Genomic DNA, 20,462 nt, shown 5'->3' on the forward strand with positions numbered 1-20,462 from the left:
GCATGTGAATGGTTCAGGCGCACAGTTGGGCAGCTTTCCCACTTTGATCATACACAGCTGAGTCCACATCTGGCCAAAGCCACACCATCTCCTTGTCCCTTTATCAATCTTTCAAAAAATACATTTGGGAGTTGTTAGCCCAGAAAGTTAAAATGTTTCATCTCATCTTGGCCCTGATTCACATAACAATATAGTGGTGATTCTCAGTTCTGTCCCTGAACAAACAATACCACTGGACTTTTTTGGCATAATCCCTAAAAGCCTTCTGAGATATGCAATATCGACATGTACTGAAAGAACTTCTCTACCACTTCACAAAACAGCAGAGGCTTTGCTTGTCCTAGTAAAGATACCAGAAACATCACCATCTCAAATCTATTTAATGCAGAGTTCCTCATAGGGTACTTGAACATAGGTTGCAAATTAAGGACCAAGGTATTTCAGGTCGAAGTCTGCATAGCATTATACTGAGAGGTATGTACACATTATGAATATACTTCTTTCAATTCTGGACTGAAAACCTAATAAGAGCAGAGGCAGAGTTTTAGTGCTTTTCCTGTTTCCAGTGAGTTAAAAATCAACCCACAGATATCCCTGAAATTAAAATGTTATTTTCTGCTCTAACTGGACAGACACGCACATCACTGAAATAAGTACAATTAATTCAACACAACACAGATGGTGGTGTCTTTTTCAAAAAGCACACAAGGCATTTTTAAGTGCTGACACTCAATTACTTCTCATTTCTAGAAATACTCATCTATCTGACTAGAAGTTCCTAGCAGCCCTGTATAAGGAAGCTCATAGTTAGGCTATCAGCACCAGAATCACAAACAGAATAATTAGAGGAATCCCAGCCTGCCAGTTTTAACCTCCCTGAAAATTAAATATCAATTCACATTAACTAAGGAAATTCAAGAGATGGCTCTCTTTAGAAAAAAAACTTACACATAATTTTGTATCTGTCAGATCATTAACACTGCATTTATCAATAACACTTCAAAACCTGCGAATACCTCAAGATTCTAAGCTACGATTTTCATTCAATGTAAGTTATTTTATTTAGGGTCTTGGTAAAGCAGAGAATGGCAATGATATTTTTAAAGACAAATACAAATGAGATGTTAGAATACTGACTCTTGAATCCCAGAAAATCTAATGAATTTTCAGTGCCTAATAAATACATAAATATAGACATTTTTTGCAAACACACACTCTCAGAGACATTGTCTAGCCCAACTGGATTTTGATGACAGAGCATTTCGGATGTCTGTATGGTACACAGCTAGTTTCACATAATAATACCAAATCAAACCTAGATACAAGAAGCAGTGTAGTCTGAGCTCATTATCCTGAGAAATGAACCCATTCAGAACTGAAAGTAGTCATCAGGGCATAAGATTGTGCCATGCGGATGTAACCTTAGCTGTGATCAGGAACAATACATTGAAATAAATCAACATAAAGCTTTTCACATACTAATGTATTCTAAAAATACCCCAAAACCTCTGCTTCATTTTTCTGCCAATATTTATAGTTGCCTACGATGTTTACACAATACTTTTTAAGCCTCAAAAATGGTATTTCCTAGCTGGGATACACAGCTCCACCTAATTTTTTTTTCTAATTTTTCATTTGTCAAGAAATAAAATCCTCAACAATAAAGCAATTTGGTGTTTATTTTCAGTTAATATTTTAATAATATTAACTGAATATTAATAATATTTTAATATTTTCAGTTTAACCAGAAGCCTGAAAAATTTATCCCTCCTACAGCTCTCTTCACAAGCTGATGCATTAGGAGCTGAGATGCCATGTTTGACTGCATTGCAACTGTTTAATCCATTCCACCTGACACAGCTGTGGCAATTCCCTTTCTTGTTCAGTGTCATAAAGCCCCTTCCCCCTTACCCAAGTGCTCAAGTAGGTACGGGAGTCCACCAGAGCTAACAGCTCTGGGGTATAGCAGCTGAGGCTCTTCAGCACCTCTTACCTTATACATTACAACAATGAATAGTCATGATATGTTTTCCTGTTACCTACAAAACTGAAGCCCTGGTGCTACGTCTGTATGCTAAGTGGCCAAGAGACCTGCATGCTAGTCCCCTGAAACCCGTGGAGAGCAATACACACCCAAGCTATCTCTCTGCTCTGCAACTGGAGGCTTAGATTTCACAAGGCTGTTCTACAGAAGATGGCTAGAAAATGAAACTATCAGCTGACTGGGTTACTGTGTCAGGTATCCATAAAACCAAAATCGCATTCGGCAGAAGAGGGAAATGCAGGGATGTATGGCTTTTCTCTTAGGACTCCTTAAATGCAGAAAAGTTTGGATAGATCAAAGTTTTCCATTTACAAAAATTTCATTTGATCCAAAATTAAGTCCTATGGAAGAAAGAGCCAGGAATATATGAGTGTTTGGAAATTCTACTTTGCTATAAATCACAGCTAAAATCATCAGCAAATGCAGGTAAAAGGTATGAAGCCAGTAATCAACAAGTTTCATTTTGCTTCGATAAATCCTAAAAAGCTAAAGATATTTCCTGTTTCCTTTTGGTGACTATATATTCATATATGGCTTACTGTAATCTGAAATAACAGAAAAATGTATTTGTCTTACATACAGACTCCTTTTTAGTCCTTAGCCATATAGATTGGGCATGTTTGCTTGCCAGGAATTTTTCTTGTGGCATTACTTTGAATTTAACTGCCTGAACTGACAGAAACTCCTGGAGCAGGAAGAGAAAATTGGACATTTCCTATAAATTTAATTTTCAGCCTATAACCCTCGCTTACCTAATGAATGTGTTTTTTTCTAGCAACTAAAGCCACGGTGGTTTATTTTACTTGTATTTAATTGAGTTTTTTCTTCTTCATATATCTGCGCTCGTATTTTCATAGTCCTTTTACTGTAACTCTCTGGACCGAACAATGCCAATACCATATGTAACACACACCTTTAAAAATACCCTTAAAACTGTACTGTTCTGGAACACTTCATGTGTACTGTAATTCGCATCAAATTGCTACAGACAGGTAACTGTAAAACAAAAAACTTCATTCTTCATTGACAGTTATTTAAAATAACAGCTTTTAAATTTCAGAATAGTCTTCAGAAAGCTCCCCAAAACACAAAAGATGAAACCAAACAGGCCAGGATAAGAAAAGAAATTTAATTAACACATTTGAAGTAACAGAAGTCATTTGTTCAATGACGAAAAGTTTATTTTAGTAACTTCATTTTTTTATCAAGACAAATAATTTCAAGTCATAAATAATTGAAGGAGAAGGTATATTTTGTAGTACCTTCAGACACTAAAAGACAAAAATAAACCTTTACTTATGTAAAACATACATCATTCTTATTGTGTTTAAAATTACTGGTTCTTAAATCTCATTTGGAAAGAAAAAAAACAGTTCACCTTTTTTTTTCTACTTTCTGAATTGTACCCATCATAAGATTTTAACAAAAAAACAAGTTAGACATACTTTGTGTCCAGGAGCGTTAAATCTGGATTGTTATAGTCAAGCATCTCTTAGCCTACCATTCCATGCCTGATAGGTTAAGGCAATTATACACATGAGCTGTACTATGAATTTAGCAGTGTAATCAAAAAAAAAGCACATAACATATAAAATGCACATTCAGAAAAGATCCATAATTTTCAAGACTGAGAGTTTATAATGACTGATAGATAGCTCATTCTTCCCCAAAAAAGGTACTGTGTCAAAATAGTCTACTTGAATAGAGTAAATATTAATTTTTAAGTGTTTATAACAGGTTACAATGGATTTGTAAATACAACTCTTAATAAACCTGTATTGAAAAGAACCTTTTAACAAAGAATCCCATACAAAGGGCTCTCTGGACAACCTAATCCTCTAATTGTGTTCGTGGTTATAGTCGAGGAGAGCAACTTACAAGTTCGTGAGCATTGACTATGATGTTGAAGAAAATACACTAAAAATACAATAGCTAGCAATAATAAGTCACAGAAATGTTAGATCCTTATGCACTCTCTGTTTAACAATGATATACACAAGTTTCCATGACAACAGTGACAAGATGATAAAAACATCTTCCACTATCCATTGAAAAATACTTTTCTGCTTATATCATTGATGAGGTGGCAAGTACCTGATTTAGAAATGTCAACTTGCATTTAGTAACATATTTTTATATTCAAAGAAATGCAGATCATCTTTTTAAAGAATTTTAATTGAATATCTGAAGCAGAATGATTCATGATCTGATTTTTTTAGTCTTTTAAAACAAGTTACATCAAACTTTACCTTTTACTTTAGTTGTGGTCCATCGTTTATTTGCAAAATTTCAGCTTAAAATTTTTTTACATCCAGGGAAATTTCTTTTGCATGGATAAAATAAAAGCTGATCCAGCACTTCCCAAATAAATGTGAAGATTTTAGCAGAAAAATGCATTATTTTTAAATTGGCTTACTTTTGATCCATCATTCACAAAAAAATTATGAAAAAATATATAAAGCAATTATGCTTTATCAGTTATTTAACTTGCTTTCATATTAAAGAATCATCTTACTTCAAGTCTGAATTGTTTTCTTCAAAACAGTAGTGGACACAAAACTGGTATTTCTTGCTTCATCTTACTTTTTAGTCATTCCTGGGACCTGGTTACTCTTGAAAACAAGCAATGACAACAGTGGAACTTAAATTTGCAGTTATCTCGACACTGATACTTTTAGGTGAGTATACTTCTCCATCTACTAAAACCATCATAATATTTATTAAAATGTCCGTTCTTATATTTTACTATAGGAAAAAATAGTTCCTATAAATTAATAATAAAAATATAGTGCTACGATGCTCTTCGTATAACACAGTATATCTAAATTACCACTTAAAAAAGCACACTGAATTACAGTTCTTCAAATCAAAGAAGGCTAATGCCTGCACTGCGTGAAACACAACAGTAAGTACCTCCTGAGAGGAGAAAGGCAAAAGAAATACTATAGCAATGTTTTGTACACTACAAATTATCCAGAAATACCATCACCGGGCATGATCACTGGTCGCTGTTAATAACATTAATACTTTTTACTCATACAGCTTCTTGTGGGTATGATTTAAAAAATTTTATAAATACAGAGCTAAAGCCTTTGATTGAGAATACAGACACAGAGCAAGCCAAGTCCTCTCCCTGTCCTCAGGCATTTGAGGCCTCAGCTGGAGTCAGGCTTAAGTAAGAACAGCCATGGGTAGTAAGCAAGCCTGATCAGAAAACCTGCTCCTATCATGCTGCTGATTCGTGGCCAATTGACAATCACGGTACAGACAGAGGTTTGGGAGGTGCAGCAGACTTGATCTGGAGAACAAGCTGTCTTAAATCTCCTTTGAACATCTGGAATTTTGTAAAGAGGATAAATAGCTACTCTACAGGACTGGTCCTTGCTCTATACCTGAAGATATATGATAATCCTATCATTCTGTTTTACAAGGTGGAGAACAGGGAGCCATGAAACAAAGCAGCATCTCCACAGTAAGAAAGGAAGCCTGCAATGAATCAAGATTTCTTGACTCCCAGCCCTACAGTTTTAATGCTGATATCACTGAGCTTCTCAACAGGATTTTTCCTGGCTCTTTTTCAGTCATATTTCTGTTAAGTCATTTCCAGCATAAACTAACTCTTAACTTATAATACTCTATTTACAGCATTGAAGATGTTTTTTTTTCCCTAGAACACCTTCTTGTTAAACAAATTTTAGTGTTGATACAGCCTAAAAAAATATGTAAGGAAAAAGTGAAAGGAGATCAGAACATAGATCAGTTCTTTCACTTAGGACCTTATACTAAACTACAATTGGTAATCAACTGGGTTAATGTGCAGGATAGAGTTAGAATAACAGTGTAGTTAGTTGTTATGCAAATCAATTTGAATGTCTCTTTAGTTACCAGGAGTAACTACTCAGCATGAAACAAGAAAGATAACCTCTCTGAAATCTTGCATACAGAAAGGGCGAGAAAATACCATGTTCCTTCCTGGCCATCTGATGTCTAAATTAAAGTTATAGTAAGATGTTTTTCTTTCAATTCAAAAGAATAGATAATATTAAAAGTTAATTTCAAGTCTAGTTGGGTAAGTTTCTATTTAAATTGCATTTTTGCAAATATTTATTCATTTTTTTACATACATAAACCATCACCAGAGAATTAATTTGTGTTAGGGCCTAAGGCCTAGCTTTGAAGAGCTTTTAGTCTTTTTATCTCTTTGATGATCTCATGGGAAGTCTAAGCCTGCCTTTCAGCACAAAAACCCCCAAAGCCTGAGGCTGCCTCTGGAAGAATTATATTTGCCTTAAGGTCTGTGGTAAATGTATTTTGGCAGCTTTACACTACAGCTAAAGAAATTTCTCAATCTCATCAGAAAAGTGTATGCAATAACGATAATCTGTAATACAAAACTGCAAACCCCGGGGGCGGGAAGTGCCTAATCTTACATACATGGATGCTGTTCTACAGCCCCAGATGTAACTACACATTTCACTTCCTTTTAACAATTTTAAACCATCTCTTTGCAAGATGAAGATGCAGCTATAATATGCTCTGTGTAGACATTCAAAATATGTCAGACTCAGCTTCCCCAAGCTTATATTTAAATCCTAGGATATTAACATCCAGTACAGCACAGTGTTTGACTAATGCTATCCACAGGGGGGTTTTAAGATGTTAGAACTTTCTAAAGCTAAAAATCAAACTGAGGTAAAAAATTAGTATCGGAGCACAAGTCATATTGATCTCATGTTGGCTGTAAGGCTAATAATGAGTTTAATCTTACTGTTTCACTATCATTAAACATTCAAACAGTCTTTGGAGCAGCAGCCAGAACCGAGACATCTAATCCTTAGTGTGTGATAACCACAAGACTCAGCCAGAGAGCTCTACTCCCTCATGAGACTCTTCTCTGGCCCATGAACCTTCTGTTCTTGTCTACACCATGGTACAGCTTTAGCAAAATGCCCATCACAATCCCCATTACAGTCACGATTAGGTCCCTCAAGCACCCGCTGGGCTGGAAGCAATGTCTATCACTTCCCAGAGGAATGTCATCACACCTGAACTAACAGGAAAATGGTAATAAGCCTTCCTCTCTAAACACCCAGTTCCTGAGAGAACGTGTTTGTGACACATACACTGCAGTTGTGGAGTGGCAGGTAAGCTCCAAATTCTGCCTAAAGACTTCAGCTGGGAAGCTCTGATAGGATTTAGGCACTGGGCAGACAAGGGACCATTTGGATGCTGAATACTTGCATGATGCTGTAACAGAGCTGCAGATTCTGCTCTCTGCTCATACACACCGTGTGACAGTGTTGAAAATGGCACCCTGTGAATATCTCACCTGAGCAAGCAAATCTTTTGTGAATGCCATGATCTTCATCTCCCTAATTCAAGAAGACAGATTACCAGTTCAAAACACAACTGCAGATTGAATTTTTTCAATATCAGAACTTTTACATTAATGAACTGGTGGACCAGACCCAATAGGTTTTCTGAACAGTATTTGGATAACATCATATGACATCAAGGCAGATGGAGGTATCATATATCAGGCTAGCAGCATTTAAAGTAACATTACAAGACTAAGAGCTAAAAAGTGTATATGAGGTGCTCATGAACTTTGTTAGATAAAAATTTTTAAAATAAAAGTTGTTGGTTTTGAAATTAAAATTTTATATTGTTATTAGTCACTTTCAAAAAGAACAACACAAATTGCCAGACATAAAACTGTTAACGATCTAAAAGTAGAGAATTAATAATTTCCATTTGGTCAAGACCAAGTCTACAGAAGTGACACTCCAATTTCTGGGACTCAACTTTTCAGAAGCATAGGGTCACTACAAGGACAGAACTCCTGAATCTTGGAAATTTTTTTAAAAATCCTTAAAGAAAAAAAATGAAAAAAAAAGTAAGTAAACCAGAGAAAATAAGTCTGTACTCAGGTATAACGACCTTGAATGATACGATCTCTGTCTCAAGTCCAACAAAATACTAAGACTTAACTTCATACACTTCAATTAGATTCTTCTTTGAAGGTCTGCTTCTATCTGAACCTTAACTGCAAAAATTTTACCTTTATCCCAGTTTGACTTAATAGATGTACTGATAAAAGCTATAAAAGCAGGTAAGTGGATTTGTTCATATGTAGAAAACTTGATGAATTTGCATATTGTCAAATTTAATCAGTTTTGTTACATAAAACTTGGTTTCCTTCTACTTCCTGCTCAAGTCTATCAGTCTTTGCTGCTTTGCTTTCGTTTGAAAAGCACTGGATTTCTGTTGTGATTTGTTTCTTCTAGTGTAAAATGACTTCCAGACAGTGCAAGAATATGGACATTCCTCACAGGTTTTATGTCCATTACAAATTATAATTAATTCTGCTGGAGACTCAAATTAATTATATGCTTTAATTCAGTACTATTCCCTTGTATTCTAGCCACAAAAGAAAAGAGTGTTTAAAAATAAACATGTTCTGTGTTCTAAAAAAACCCAACAAAAGTTTTCTTCCCATGTAGATAGCCATTATCTTTTCAGCAATAAGGACAACACAACTAATCCCAAAGGGTCTGGTTCTAACAAATCATAATTACGTTTAACACCAAATATATGCGAAATCTCTGCCATACACAATTCTCATGTATGAAAATGGTAGAGTCCATAAATAGTAGAAAATATTACAGGGGCTCAGAATTTTCTGTTCTGCGAGATCTATATTTTAGTCAAAAGCATGAATATTTACTTGAATAATGCAAAGATGAGGTTAAAATTAGTTTAGCACAAATTCTTTACTCAGTTTAATGCCACCTGACCTCTTTTACAGACTATGCTGAATTGAAATTTACTTTTTCATTAATTCGTTACAAAATAATATTATCTGTGTAGAACAATTCTCATTATTTACAGCCCACTTTCATGCATGCCCTGAAACAACTCACTCAGATCACAACAACCCGAAAAACACAAGATTTCAGAAATCTGTTTAATATGAGTTAGTCATTTTACCTAAGGCATTGGTACAAGAAATGGCTGAAATCACTATCAACATAATTCTTATTATCAGAACAACTCAAGGTGGGACCTTTTCAGGAATGCTGTAAAGAGAGACACAGTAGCTGATATGTATTGATTACCAATGTAATCAATATAGGTACTCCAGAGTTAAAATGGAGCTGAGGAGAGCTTAGAAAAAAAGCTAAAGTTAGATGAACTTTAAAATCAATAAGGTATAAATAGAAGATGAGTTCATTTGGTAAATTTTGATCTAGAACTAAAATCCGGCTTTCCTTCTTTTACAAGATGTGTTATCCACCGTACAGTTTAGTTTACTGCACTCTGAATTGCAGACTGTACTCTGTCAAAAACAGTAAATGTACTCACTGGTATAGAAAAAAATCTATTCATTTATTCTCCATCCATGGGAAAAGTAATTTGGAATAGAACAATGTTCCTCCATAACCTGTTATATACTGGAATATGCATTTGCCTTGATTCAAATCTATACAGAAAAAGAAAAAAGGTTTTCATTTCTTTGCTCATTATGAAAGATAACATATAGTATTGGAGTCATACTGTGCCAAATACTATTTGCCAGTATTTAAGATCCATAAAGATGCAGAAATCTCTTCATCTACATCACTCATTTGAAGAACCAAAGACAGTGTATATCCTGGTTTTAATCACACATCCCTATGTTTTTCCACATGGTTCCTCAGTTTATCATCACCTCCTTTCAGGACACTCAGGTGTTCCTTCAGTAAATAAAAACAAAATGTTTTGTCTTTTTAAATAAATAAGAAATGTTGGTTCAATACATAGCAGCATGAAGAATTTGTTCCACATTTACCCTGGTCAGGCCAGTGGAATATGTGTTCAGAATGCTGTTTGGAATAAAAAGAAAAATGGAGTGAGAGTTTACTTTAGTAAGGCTCTTTTGTTCTGAGTGAATATTAATGACTCCTGCTCAGTCTTTTATCAAAAATTCATTCAGAATCCTAGCTATTGGAAAAATTGCTCCACTTGGAGAGACAAACTTATGTCATTGCTGAATCAGAAGCTGGCAAAACCCACAGCAATACACATTTTTGGAGCACATCTTTGTCTTCGGGGTGAGCCTTTCATATGGTAAACTTAAATGACATGCCTTCCATGCCTCAGTTTATGATTTTGAAAATGTCTCTTTGCACCTCTATTCTTAAACTCAACTGGAGAAATACAAAATAAAGACATGTTAAGATTATTTTAAGAAAATTATTATGGCTGGCGAACAAAATATTGGATAAAAAGAAAGAATGCACAGATATAAAACCAAGAAAAGCAAATACTTCATAACCAGAGGCGGTCCTCAGCTCAACCATACACTGTTTACAATTTTGTTTCTGTGTATTCTTTTCTTTCTTCCTTCCACACGTTATTGTCAATAACTTCTATACTATACACAGTACTGGAAGAAATTTAATTTACATTTTCAATCGTATTGCTATTCCACTGAATTTTTTAATTCCTAAATTCATCTGCAATGACAGATTTTTCCTCTGAGGTGAAATGGCTTGTCCAATGCTGTATTTACATGAGGCAATGTATTTTGTGTATAGATGTTAATTTCTTTCAGTATGCTATCTGCCTTAGCTCCATTATTCTTTCCAGATATAAAAACATTTTTGTGGGGAAGTGGCAAAAGGATGTTTATTTTTCCTATAGATAGCTGTAGCCACATGATTTCCTCCATACCAGTGTGGCTTCTCATTCTTTTTTTCCAACATCCATTCACCAGCAGTGCTTGGCTGCACAGTCCCCAGTATCGTTTCAAATTTATGGAAGAAACAAACAGAAGAAAAAGCTGGCAGCACAGAATATTCATTCTTCTTCCAAAATTTAAAGCTGAACACATTTTGAAAATAAGGCACTGTTAGATACTTCCAATAACATGCTGTTCTATTTGGATGGTGCAGTTAAAAATGTTTTTTACTTAAATCCTATAGCCAGATCTCTTTTACTGAAGATTGCTGCCACAGCGTGTGCTTTGCACAGGACGTGGTATGAAAGCAATTCAAGATGTCAGAACGAGTGTTACGCTTCCTCTGACGCTGCCCTCCCATCCTGCCTCCAATCTCTGGATACCCTAAACAACTCTATGTTCCTCCTAGCCTGACCAAATGAACCTCCAGAATCACTAGCTTCACGCTTCCCTTCCCCAAGTCTGTTTAGCCTGACCATAGCTGAAGGGCTATTCCGTACTAGCCCATTCTCATACCACATTACTGCAGCTCTACACAACAGTTCAGAAAAAATTGTGATGGGACCACCTACTCAGAAAACACACTGTGCACCCCATGATACTATGAAAATCAGAGCTGTTCTAACGCATCACGATGGTAACATCATCAGCATGCTGTCTGCACTAATGCAGGGTTTCTATGACAAGGAGATGAAGAGGGTAAACGGGAGGAAAGATCAGCTCTCACAAAACTACTAAGATGGAGACAATCACACTGAAAAACTGCTTAATACTTTTCCAGTGCTCCCACAGGTTAACCACCTGTCTGTTCCTGCTTCATTCCCATTCCTCTCCCACTGTTACTCTCCTTTCACAGGTGCCACATGTGCAAGTCTCCTTACACTTGAGCTGCAGCGTACTCCCTCTGGGCATGTGACAGTTTAAAGACTTCAAGCTTTAAAATTTCTTTATATGCCAAATATTTTCCAGTGCAAAGTCAATCAGAGCAATTTAATTCCACTGGTTTTGGGTCAATGACCTTTTTCAGATAGGCCCTAACAAACAGATGGCTGGCATACAGTAAGACAACTATCCCTACAATGAATGTATGGCCATGACCTGAGCAGGCTATCTTATGAAAAACATATTCTATAGACCTCAGCTGAATTCATACTTTTCTACTTCATAAAACAGATACAACACTACTGAGAAAGATATGAAACAGTGAACATTTATTTTCAAATTAAATCAATGGATGATTGTAAGCACACAAAAAGCAGATGTGTTTGATCTGGATATCTCAACTTTACATTGTCGCTCCTCAGATGAGAGCTCTACATCATACTTCTTCGGAAAATTTACATATTGGGTAGAATTTAAAAGGGTCTAGGTCAACTTTCAAATCAGTTCCTATGAAACCAATAATAAGAATTAAGAAAAAACAGTCTTCCAGGTAAGGAGTCAGAGGAATGATTACAGGCTCAAGCAGGAAATTTATGGCAGATATATTTGATGTGCCAAGATAGCCAAGATTTGTTAGCAGCTGGAATGAACTTTGTGTTTCACATTTAAAATTGAAGGTCAGACCTGTATACACAATCATGGAGTGGAAAGACAACTGTTGGACAATGAAAATAAGCAAATACAGTAGTTAGGTTATTAAAAATTTGAAAACATTATACATAAAAATATTTGAATGTAATTTAGAGTTATATCACCCTACATATGGTCTTTACCAAGGATTCCAAACAAACCTGAAATCTGTCATTTCCTACCTAACCTTACAAATGTTTGTCAATGCATTTGAAGCAACATTTTCTTCAATATTTTTATACAGTTTTCTAGTTTATCTTCCCAAAAGCTAAGGAAGCAGGAATTCCTGGACTGACACTCACACGGGTTGCAACATTTAAACCCATCACACAGACATCTGCCACCTGAGCTGACAAACTAAGGATAGACTGTATCGTCCTTTGCCACACATTTCAATCTGCCAGGCTCTAAAAATAGCTCCCTGTCAAAGTTAACATTTATATTATATCTTTCCCCAAACACTAATGGTTCTTTACAAACTGATAGTCCCAATTTCCTTGCCCGGGTTGTCCTAATTTTCTCCATTTCCACCAAACAATAGCTAGTCCCAATTTCAACGCTCTTCTTTTTCAGCTTTCTTCAATCCTCTATTTACAGCTTCCCACAGTTTTTTTCTGTCTCCTTTACACAGGAATGACCTGAAGGCAGTAGACTGTTGAGGCACTGATGGCACAGAAGGGAGAAATTTCCTATTCCTGTTTCATGTATTTCAGCTTGGTCCAATATGCAGCAGTCCAACATCCAGCAGCAAACATGGAGGTAATCCTAAGTAGCTGTTAGATAGTAAATTCTAGCTATGCTACATTCACAAAGTAAATAAGATGCAGACCAATAGAAGAACACTCATCCATCATATAAATATTCCTCCTCTCCTGCCTCGTTATTTTTCTTTTTTAACATCAAATGCAGCAAAAAAAAATATTTAAGTTACTCAAAGAAAAAAAATTAGATAAATTTTCAAAACATAAGTAAAGTAATAAAGATATTTATCTTAGCTTTGGAAGACCTGTTCCAGGATGACAACTGACATGGACATTTTCAGTTCCAAGTGGCAAAGTTAGACAAAAGCATTTGGAATAGAAAGTATTGGTCAAACAATGCAACAGACAGCTCCAACAGGTCTAAAAGCAAAACCTGTGCCTACAGTTCACCTAAGAACTCCCTGACAAGTATTGCTGCAAAGCTACTGTACTTCGTGGACAAAACTTTCTACACAGAGAAAGAAGGGAAAGTTACCAGCAATGGAAACAGATAACTGTGACAAAACTAGACTTAAGATGAGAAATTACAAACTACCAACAACTTTTGACATGGAAAAGATATAGAGGGAGCACTACTGCTTTCACCACTGCTGGGTTTAGAAGTGAACCTGATTACCAGTGTTCTGAACAAACACACTAAACGAATTTTATTACCTTACATCCATTAAAACAAACAAACAAACAAATAAAATTAGTATTTTTCTTCAGTTCTCACTGAATTTCAGACACAATGACTATAAGTCCATTCCTATCCAAACCAGTATAACCAACAGTAATATATGTTGTTTAGGGTGACCGTTGTTTACAATGAAAATGAAAGCTTGGCAAGCACCATTATTTTGTTCAAGATCTTTTACTAAATCCCATGAAATCTTGGAGAGGATGGAAGTAAATCCTGTTATCACTGGGTATAGCAAAATATAATAAACAAGACTGACACTGTGATTTAAGTGTATTTCATTTATCCCGCTGTACTCATAAACATAAAGAACCCAATTGTTAACAACATTCTTGTTCTCAATTTAAACTAAGAAAATTAAGATTGTACTTCTGGTTACATTTAGTGCTTCCTGGGTACATCCTATTACAATGCACAAATGCAGCATTAGGACAGAAATAGACCAAAGCAACATTATTCTAATTCTAACCCAAGAGCTTTTTTTTTTTGTCTTCCTCCAGCTCTCTTTCCCCACTTCCTCTTTGAATCATTAACTACTCTCCTTTTTCTTTCCATCCATAAAAAAATATCAAGTCTGGAAGCTCTGAATCAGGAATGTTTCTGTCTCACCAGATCACCACAGTATCTCTGGATTTGGTTAATCTTCTTACTTTGGCACTCTCGATTCTCTAATTATGTTGACATTCTTCTTAATCGATATCATACTATCTAGATGAATTGCAAACTATACTTTCAGATTTTACTGAACCATTGCTGAGTGGTCCAGATCTGCTACAACATCTCCACTGTACTAGGTCCTAAGAGCTGCCAAAAATACCTCCCCAAACAGCTTATATTGTAATTACAAGTTGATGTCAATATTTATTGAACTCCATGACTTTTCTATTTTTTCTATTTTTCTGTACTCTGTGATTGTATTGCACAGTTTGGGTTCTGTTAAGAATAAACAGGAAAGTGTAATAATTCATTCACATTTCTACAGTATTCCTTGTCATGGGATGCCAACTCTTAGACATGAATGGCAGCTTCTGTCTCATACAGGGCTTTTTTCCTCATCTAGGAAGATTATGAGGTGTCCAAGATCACAGGAAAGTCCATGAAAGACCAGCAAACATATCCAAGTCCTTGAACATGGGGCTGCACGTCCTCTTTCCCAATTGTATTTCTTTCTTACCAACAGTATATGGAATTCAAAGTTACAGCTGTATTCAAAGCAACTCAGAGCAGAAAGTCCATCTGCGTGCCTCCCATTACCTACCAGTTTGGGATCCTTTTTTATTAATTTTTTTCTCCTGACTCTGCTTTGAATTTGAAACAAATTTTTCCCCACTTACTCTCCTTTCTAAATGCTTGTAAAACTTTCTAAACTTTTGTGAAGTCTATTTAAAGAAAACAAAAAAAAATAATGGAATTAAATGACTGAGCTGACTGGCCTTTCAGCATTTCAGTGGTGTCTCTGAAAAAAAAAAAAAAAAAAAGAAAAAAAAAATGAAAAAAGAAGATATTCTTAACATACTAACATCAGAATAAATCTCATGTCTCTGTTGACTAGGTTTCATTTTTTGAAACATTTTTCCATACAATCAGGGACATATGAAACCAATTCCAATTCCTTCCTTCATAATTTCTAAACTACGTTTTTTCCCCCATGAGGTATATATAAAAATCCATCTCCCAACTCAAACAGAGAAATGTCACAAAAGTTAAAATTCAAAATGAAGACTTGTAAACTGTGGGTTTCAAAAGAGCTGTTTAATTTCAGAAATAATCAGATCAGCAGTTTTGGACACACACAAGCAGGAGGGGCAGTTTATTAATATTCCACAGAACTAGTTATACATAAGTAATGCACAGTGCCCAAAAAGCAGTCTAGTCCTTCCCCTTAGTAATGGAACCTGTTTCAAGCTTTCTCCAAGAAAAATAAATTTGGACCATATATAATATACACTACTGCACGCTGATACCGGAACTCTGTATTGATCACTTTAATTTCTTTAAGTTATAATGCAGACCTACTTTCCCCTCTAGATATCTCTCTAAGGGAAGAGAGCCACTGGTAATGACATTTTCCATAGAAATGCCAACTGATGCCAAAATGACAATGAGTAAGTGACTACAGACTGCCAAACTCAACTGAAAGGTCACTACTGCAAAAGATGTGTTCCGTTTCGTTCATAATTCAAAAGATTAGAAAAACATGGTTAACATGAACACTATTGAAAAGGCAAATATAAATTACACTCTGGGGTTTTTACATTTGAATTGGTTTAGATGCACCTTATAATAATTGCTTTTCCTTCACTGTGCTGTTAAACAACGAAGTTTTGAAAAGCTCTACAAGAACAATAGAAACTGCTTTAAACGTGGGCTCGGGTAACAGGCATGATAGACATTGTAAACATGCATTAACAAAATTAAAGAAATATTTATGTGAGGGCTGTTCTAGTAAGTACTGAAACTTCAGTTGGTAATGGAAACTATATTAATACATTTTCTCATTCTCCTGTCAATGTACCTAATTGGAGGACAAAATACTATAACTCCTTAAAAGTGAAGTAAACATAGCACCAAAAGCCTCGGGGTCCCAGGCAAAACTGTATTAAACTGGAGTTATGACTGAAAGTTTGTATCAGTAACTTAGGAGTTTTTTCACCAGTTCCAAAAAAGACAAGGTTTGATTTCCCACAGTCTTTTGTTCTTCAGACATACAATCCCTGCCAGCTGCAACATCAGTTCTCCGAAGACCTCCACACCATCCCCACACCTATGGATCTAGCCCAGCATTTCCCATATCCCACCCACAACATAAGCAACTACAGCCAGGGCTGTGCCAGGTTCACATTTCTCAGGCTAATTAGGAAAAAAAACCCCAACAATAATAGTTCTAATATCCCGAAATAAAGTAAAAACATACAACATTCAGAGTTGGAGTTAAAATTAAAAGAAAGCAGTCCTTAAATCACAAATTTTAAGCCAAGAGACCACTGTGATAAATATTCTTAAGTTTTAGCCTGTGAAAACTCATAAAATTTCATACAGTAATTCCTGCATCACAGTATATAGCATAAATACACAAATGCATTTTTCTGTATTTAAATCTAGAATTAAAAAGCCTTAATCGATCTTTATTTTGTTATCATTTAATAAATTTTGACCTGGCTGTGACACAGGCCATGGCATTGCTAGACAGAATACTAGGGCTGAGGAATTTTGTCATATTCATTCTGTCCATTTCAATTACTACAGAGTTTTTCCTTGGGGGAAGAACAAGAGAAATTTACTTCTTGTGGCATGGTCCTCATATTTTCCAGCAATCTCAATCTATTTCCACTCATTTTCCAGTATTTACTTTGCAAAAAAGTATTTCATAAAGAGGAAACTGAACTTATGGCTCTAATTCTGCTTGGAATTCTGTGTAACAAGTTTTCACATCCCTAGGGATTTCCATTACTGTCAGTAGAGCACAGTATATACATACATATTTTTATATAGAAGCGTCTGCATCAGCAGAGATCAAATTACCTTTAATTACAGGGAATTCTACTTCACCATAATCATATCAACAAGTATGGAGAGGGAGTACAGCCCAAGCATCTTCAGAGTAACTTAAAACATGTAACTAATTAGCTCTGTCTTTAGAAAGTGACAAAAATACAATTTTCTCATAGGAATTATAAAACTTCTGTCTTCATACTTGCCAGGTTGTTTTATGAAGTCTTTACAGTTACAGTCCTCCAATGAGCTCCATGCAGGTAAAGACCTGCCTTTATACAAAGTACTAAAGACTTCACAGTACAGGCAAAATCATGCACCCATACAAATTTCCTCATAGAACCAGTGCTTAACACTGATCAAAATTGTAGGCAATGGGAAATGATAAATACAAATTATCTACCTAACCTAAAGGAAAAATAAGTGGCATTTACTAGAAATTGTCTCTATCATTTTGTAACAATCCAGAGATTGTCTCATGCATAGAAACAGATCTGTTTTAAGCCTCATATGAGACTCATATTCTATTTATTTAACCTACTAGAAGGTTATATATGATTCACAAAATAATGACTTGCATTTTGCAACAGCCATGCATGAAACACCCCAAGTGCCAACCAGCAGGGTCTTTAGAAGCATCCTCTGATTATGCAGAAAATAGAACCCTGATGCCCTGTTCTGATCCCAGCTCACGAGAAACAAGTAACTCCAGTCCCTACCATGTGGAATTTAACTGATTTTTATTTATCTTTATGAGAGAATGTTTTACATTATGGACAAAATGCAATGGAAGTCTCAATGTTTGCCACTGATTCTATAAAAACATTGTCTTTATTGCTTTCTAAGGGAAAATTTATATCCCTATGAGCAACTAAATTAGTAACAGAGGGTCAACACAAGCATCTATTGTCGTTGCAACATTTATAAGCACAATAAGCATCTCAGCAGACTCAGAAACCACTTCCTCTCTCTTCTTGGAGCACATTTTAATTGCACAAATTCAATACTTATGCATCAATTTATTTTGAATGCTAATCTTTTGAAAATCAGAGCTAGTACTACAAAAACTACATTTGATGAAAAAGTAATTTGCATGAAAAATGCCAAAAGGCATATATGACATGGTATTTCATATACCAAAACAAAATTACGAAGCCCCTTCAAAATTAATTTCATCCATTACCTATATAAAACTAGACTATAATAGGACAATTTTTCTCTGTAGCAAAAGGCACTGAAATTGCAGGATAACTTCCATTTAAGGAGCTCAATACAGTTTCAGTATTATCTCATATGTTGGCTTTGAACTGACCAATTAAACACTAAAGCTCCTCTTATTTTTATTTTTTATTATAACTGGCACCAAAACCAAGTGCAAGGGACTGTGTAAACACAGTCTTTGGCAATTTCTTTTTACATTTTAATTTTTACCACTTAAAGATATGGAAAAACATCTGGCATCTGTTTCTGTTGTCTTTTATCTCCCTTATTTTCACCATTCACGATAAAGAGAAAAAAAGAGGGACACTTTTGACTAAATTTTACCTTTTTTTTTTTTATAACTGCAGTTTTAAAAACTGAGGTAGAAAAATGGAAGTGCTTTCTGAAAACAGAATGGAACAATCCATGTCCATTCCAATAAAAGAGAATAAAGGCATGTGACAGATGTGACACAAGGTAACATTTTAACATCCATCTTAACTTTTCTAGTAACTTTGTCATTGACCAATCTGCAAATATTTGCCATTTTTTTTCTGAACATAACAAACTAGGAATTGTTTTGAAAACATACTTGTATCTTTAAAGCCCTTTGAAATCTTTAATGAATTTGCTACAGAGGACAATTTTCTCCTGTGTGGCCTACCTCTGCTCTCCCATATCCCAGTCTCCATTGCCCAAAGATTTCCATCCTCAGATGCCTGTAGCCACAGGAAGCGGTTTCACTGATGTCCTGATCATCTCTCCTACAAAGCAGGTTCTCAGAAGCCATAAAGCCCTTTGATGTTGCAGAAATGTGCAAAAATGAAATTTTCCTGTTACTTCAAAGTGTTCTCAGTGAGTATATTGGAACGCTCCTGCTACACGCTGGAGTAGAATTTTGCCTAACTGAGAAGGGACAGAGGAAAGGCCACCAGAAAACTCTTATGGGTTCACAGCCCTTACAAGCAGGATCCACTTTTAGCCTATGTATAGGCCAATGAAAAAAGGACCAAACCATATTCCAAGGAAGTTTTTCACTTCTATAAATTTTGCTCTTTGTCACCCCCAACTCCTGGGAAATGTAGGCAAGCCCTTCATGAATCTACCTGCTCTGTAACATGTTGACCAGTTTTCTTGCCAAGAATCCCCAAACTGCCACAAAAGATGAGCTTTTGTCAGAGAAATATAACCATTACCTAGCTTTATTAAAAACAAGTATGATTTTTTGTCTGACAACCCGCATGGGTAATTAATCTTGAAAACATTCACTTAAATTTCTAACTTAAATTCATCTTTCAGACAGTACATCTTAGTTTTGCTTTCTTTAACACACACAAGTTCTTTCTCCAAACAAATATTCTCTTTCTTCACAAGATTCTTCAAAATTATTGAATGACTCTGACATCTTATTCAACAACAAAAAAAGGGTTAGCCTTTCTAAGGACTAAAATCTTGCCTTAGATCAATTCTTCAGAATTTCTCCAAATCTTCTCTAGATTGTTAAGCTTTTCAAATGTATCCATTAGAACTGAAACTGCTGCTTCTACAGAGGAATATTAATCCTAATAGAGAAAGAGACAATGACATCTATAGGTTCATACCTCTAAGGACCGTGTAACTCTTCTGGTCCCTGTGTAAGCAGCTGACACCCACCCTGCATATCATTTTACTATTTTCTCTACTAAAGTAGGTACAGCCCAACTCACATTCAAGCATCATATTGTTACATTTTCTATTTCTTTGTTTGTTGAGGGAAATTGATAACTCTACAAACTTAAATGCTAAAATACTAAAAAGTATGTTAAAAAGTAGAGGTAACGGTGACTGAGAAAAGTCTTATTTCACAGTAATCTGCCTGCTTTGCTTATGTAAGAAAGTTAAAATAATAACACAACTACATAAGAACACATTACAGAGATATCAAGCTGATTTGAATCTGTTTATTTACAGTTTCTTTGCTTTGTTGATTAGACAAGCTGAGAAGGAAGGCAA

General features: G+C 35.4%; 1 long non-coding RNA gene across 2 annotated transcripts in view; it reads right to left on the reverse strand.

Moving 5' to 3' along the window:
- Positions 1–7,740: 7,740 nt before the first annotated feature.
- Positions 7,741–20,462, reverse strand: part of LOC135402147 (uncharacterized) — a 37,507-nt gene continuing 24,785 nt past the window's right edge. Inside the window, exon 3 of one of the 2 annotated variants that reach the window (XR_010425040.1) lies at positions 7,741–7,914. This is a non-coding gene — a long non-coding RNA (uncharacterized LOC135402147). Of the gene's footprint in view, positions 7,915–9,420; positions 9,528–20,462 lie in introns of those variants that run through there. The other variant, XR_010425039.1, reaches the window with a different exon arrangement.

The sequence above is a fragment of the Pseudopipra pipra genome, chromosome 1 (assembly GCF_036250125.1).
Source record: "Pseudopipra pipra isolate bDixPip1 chromosome 1, bDixPip1.hap1, whole genome shotgun sequence".
Lineage (NCBI taxonomy): Eukaryota > Metazoa > Chordata > Aves > Passeriformes > Pipridae > Pseudopipra > Pseudopipra pipra.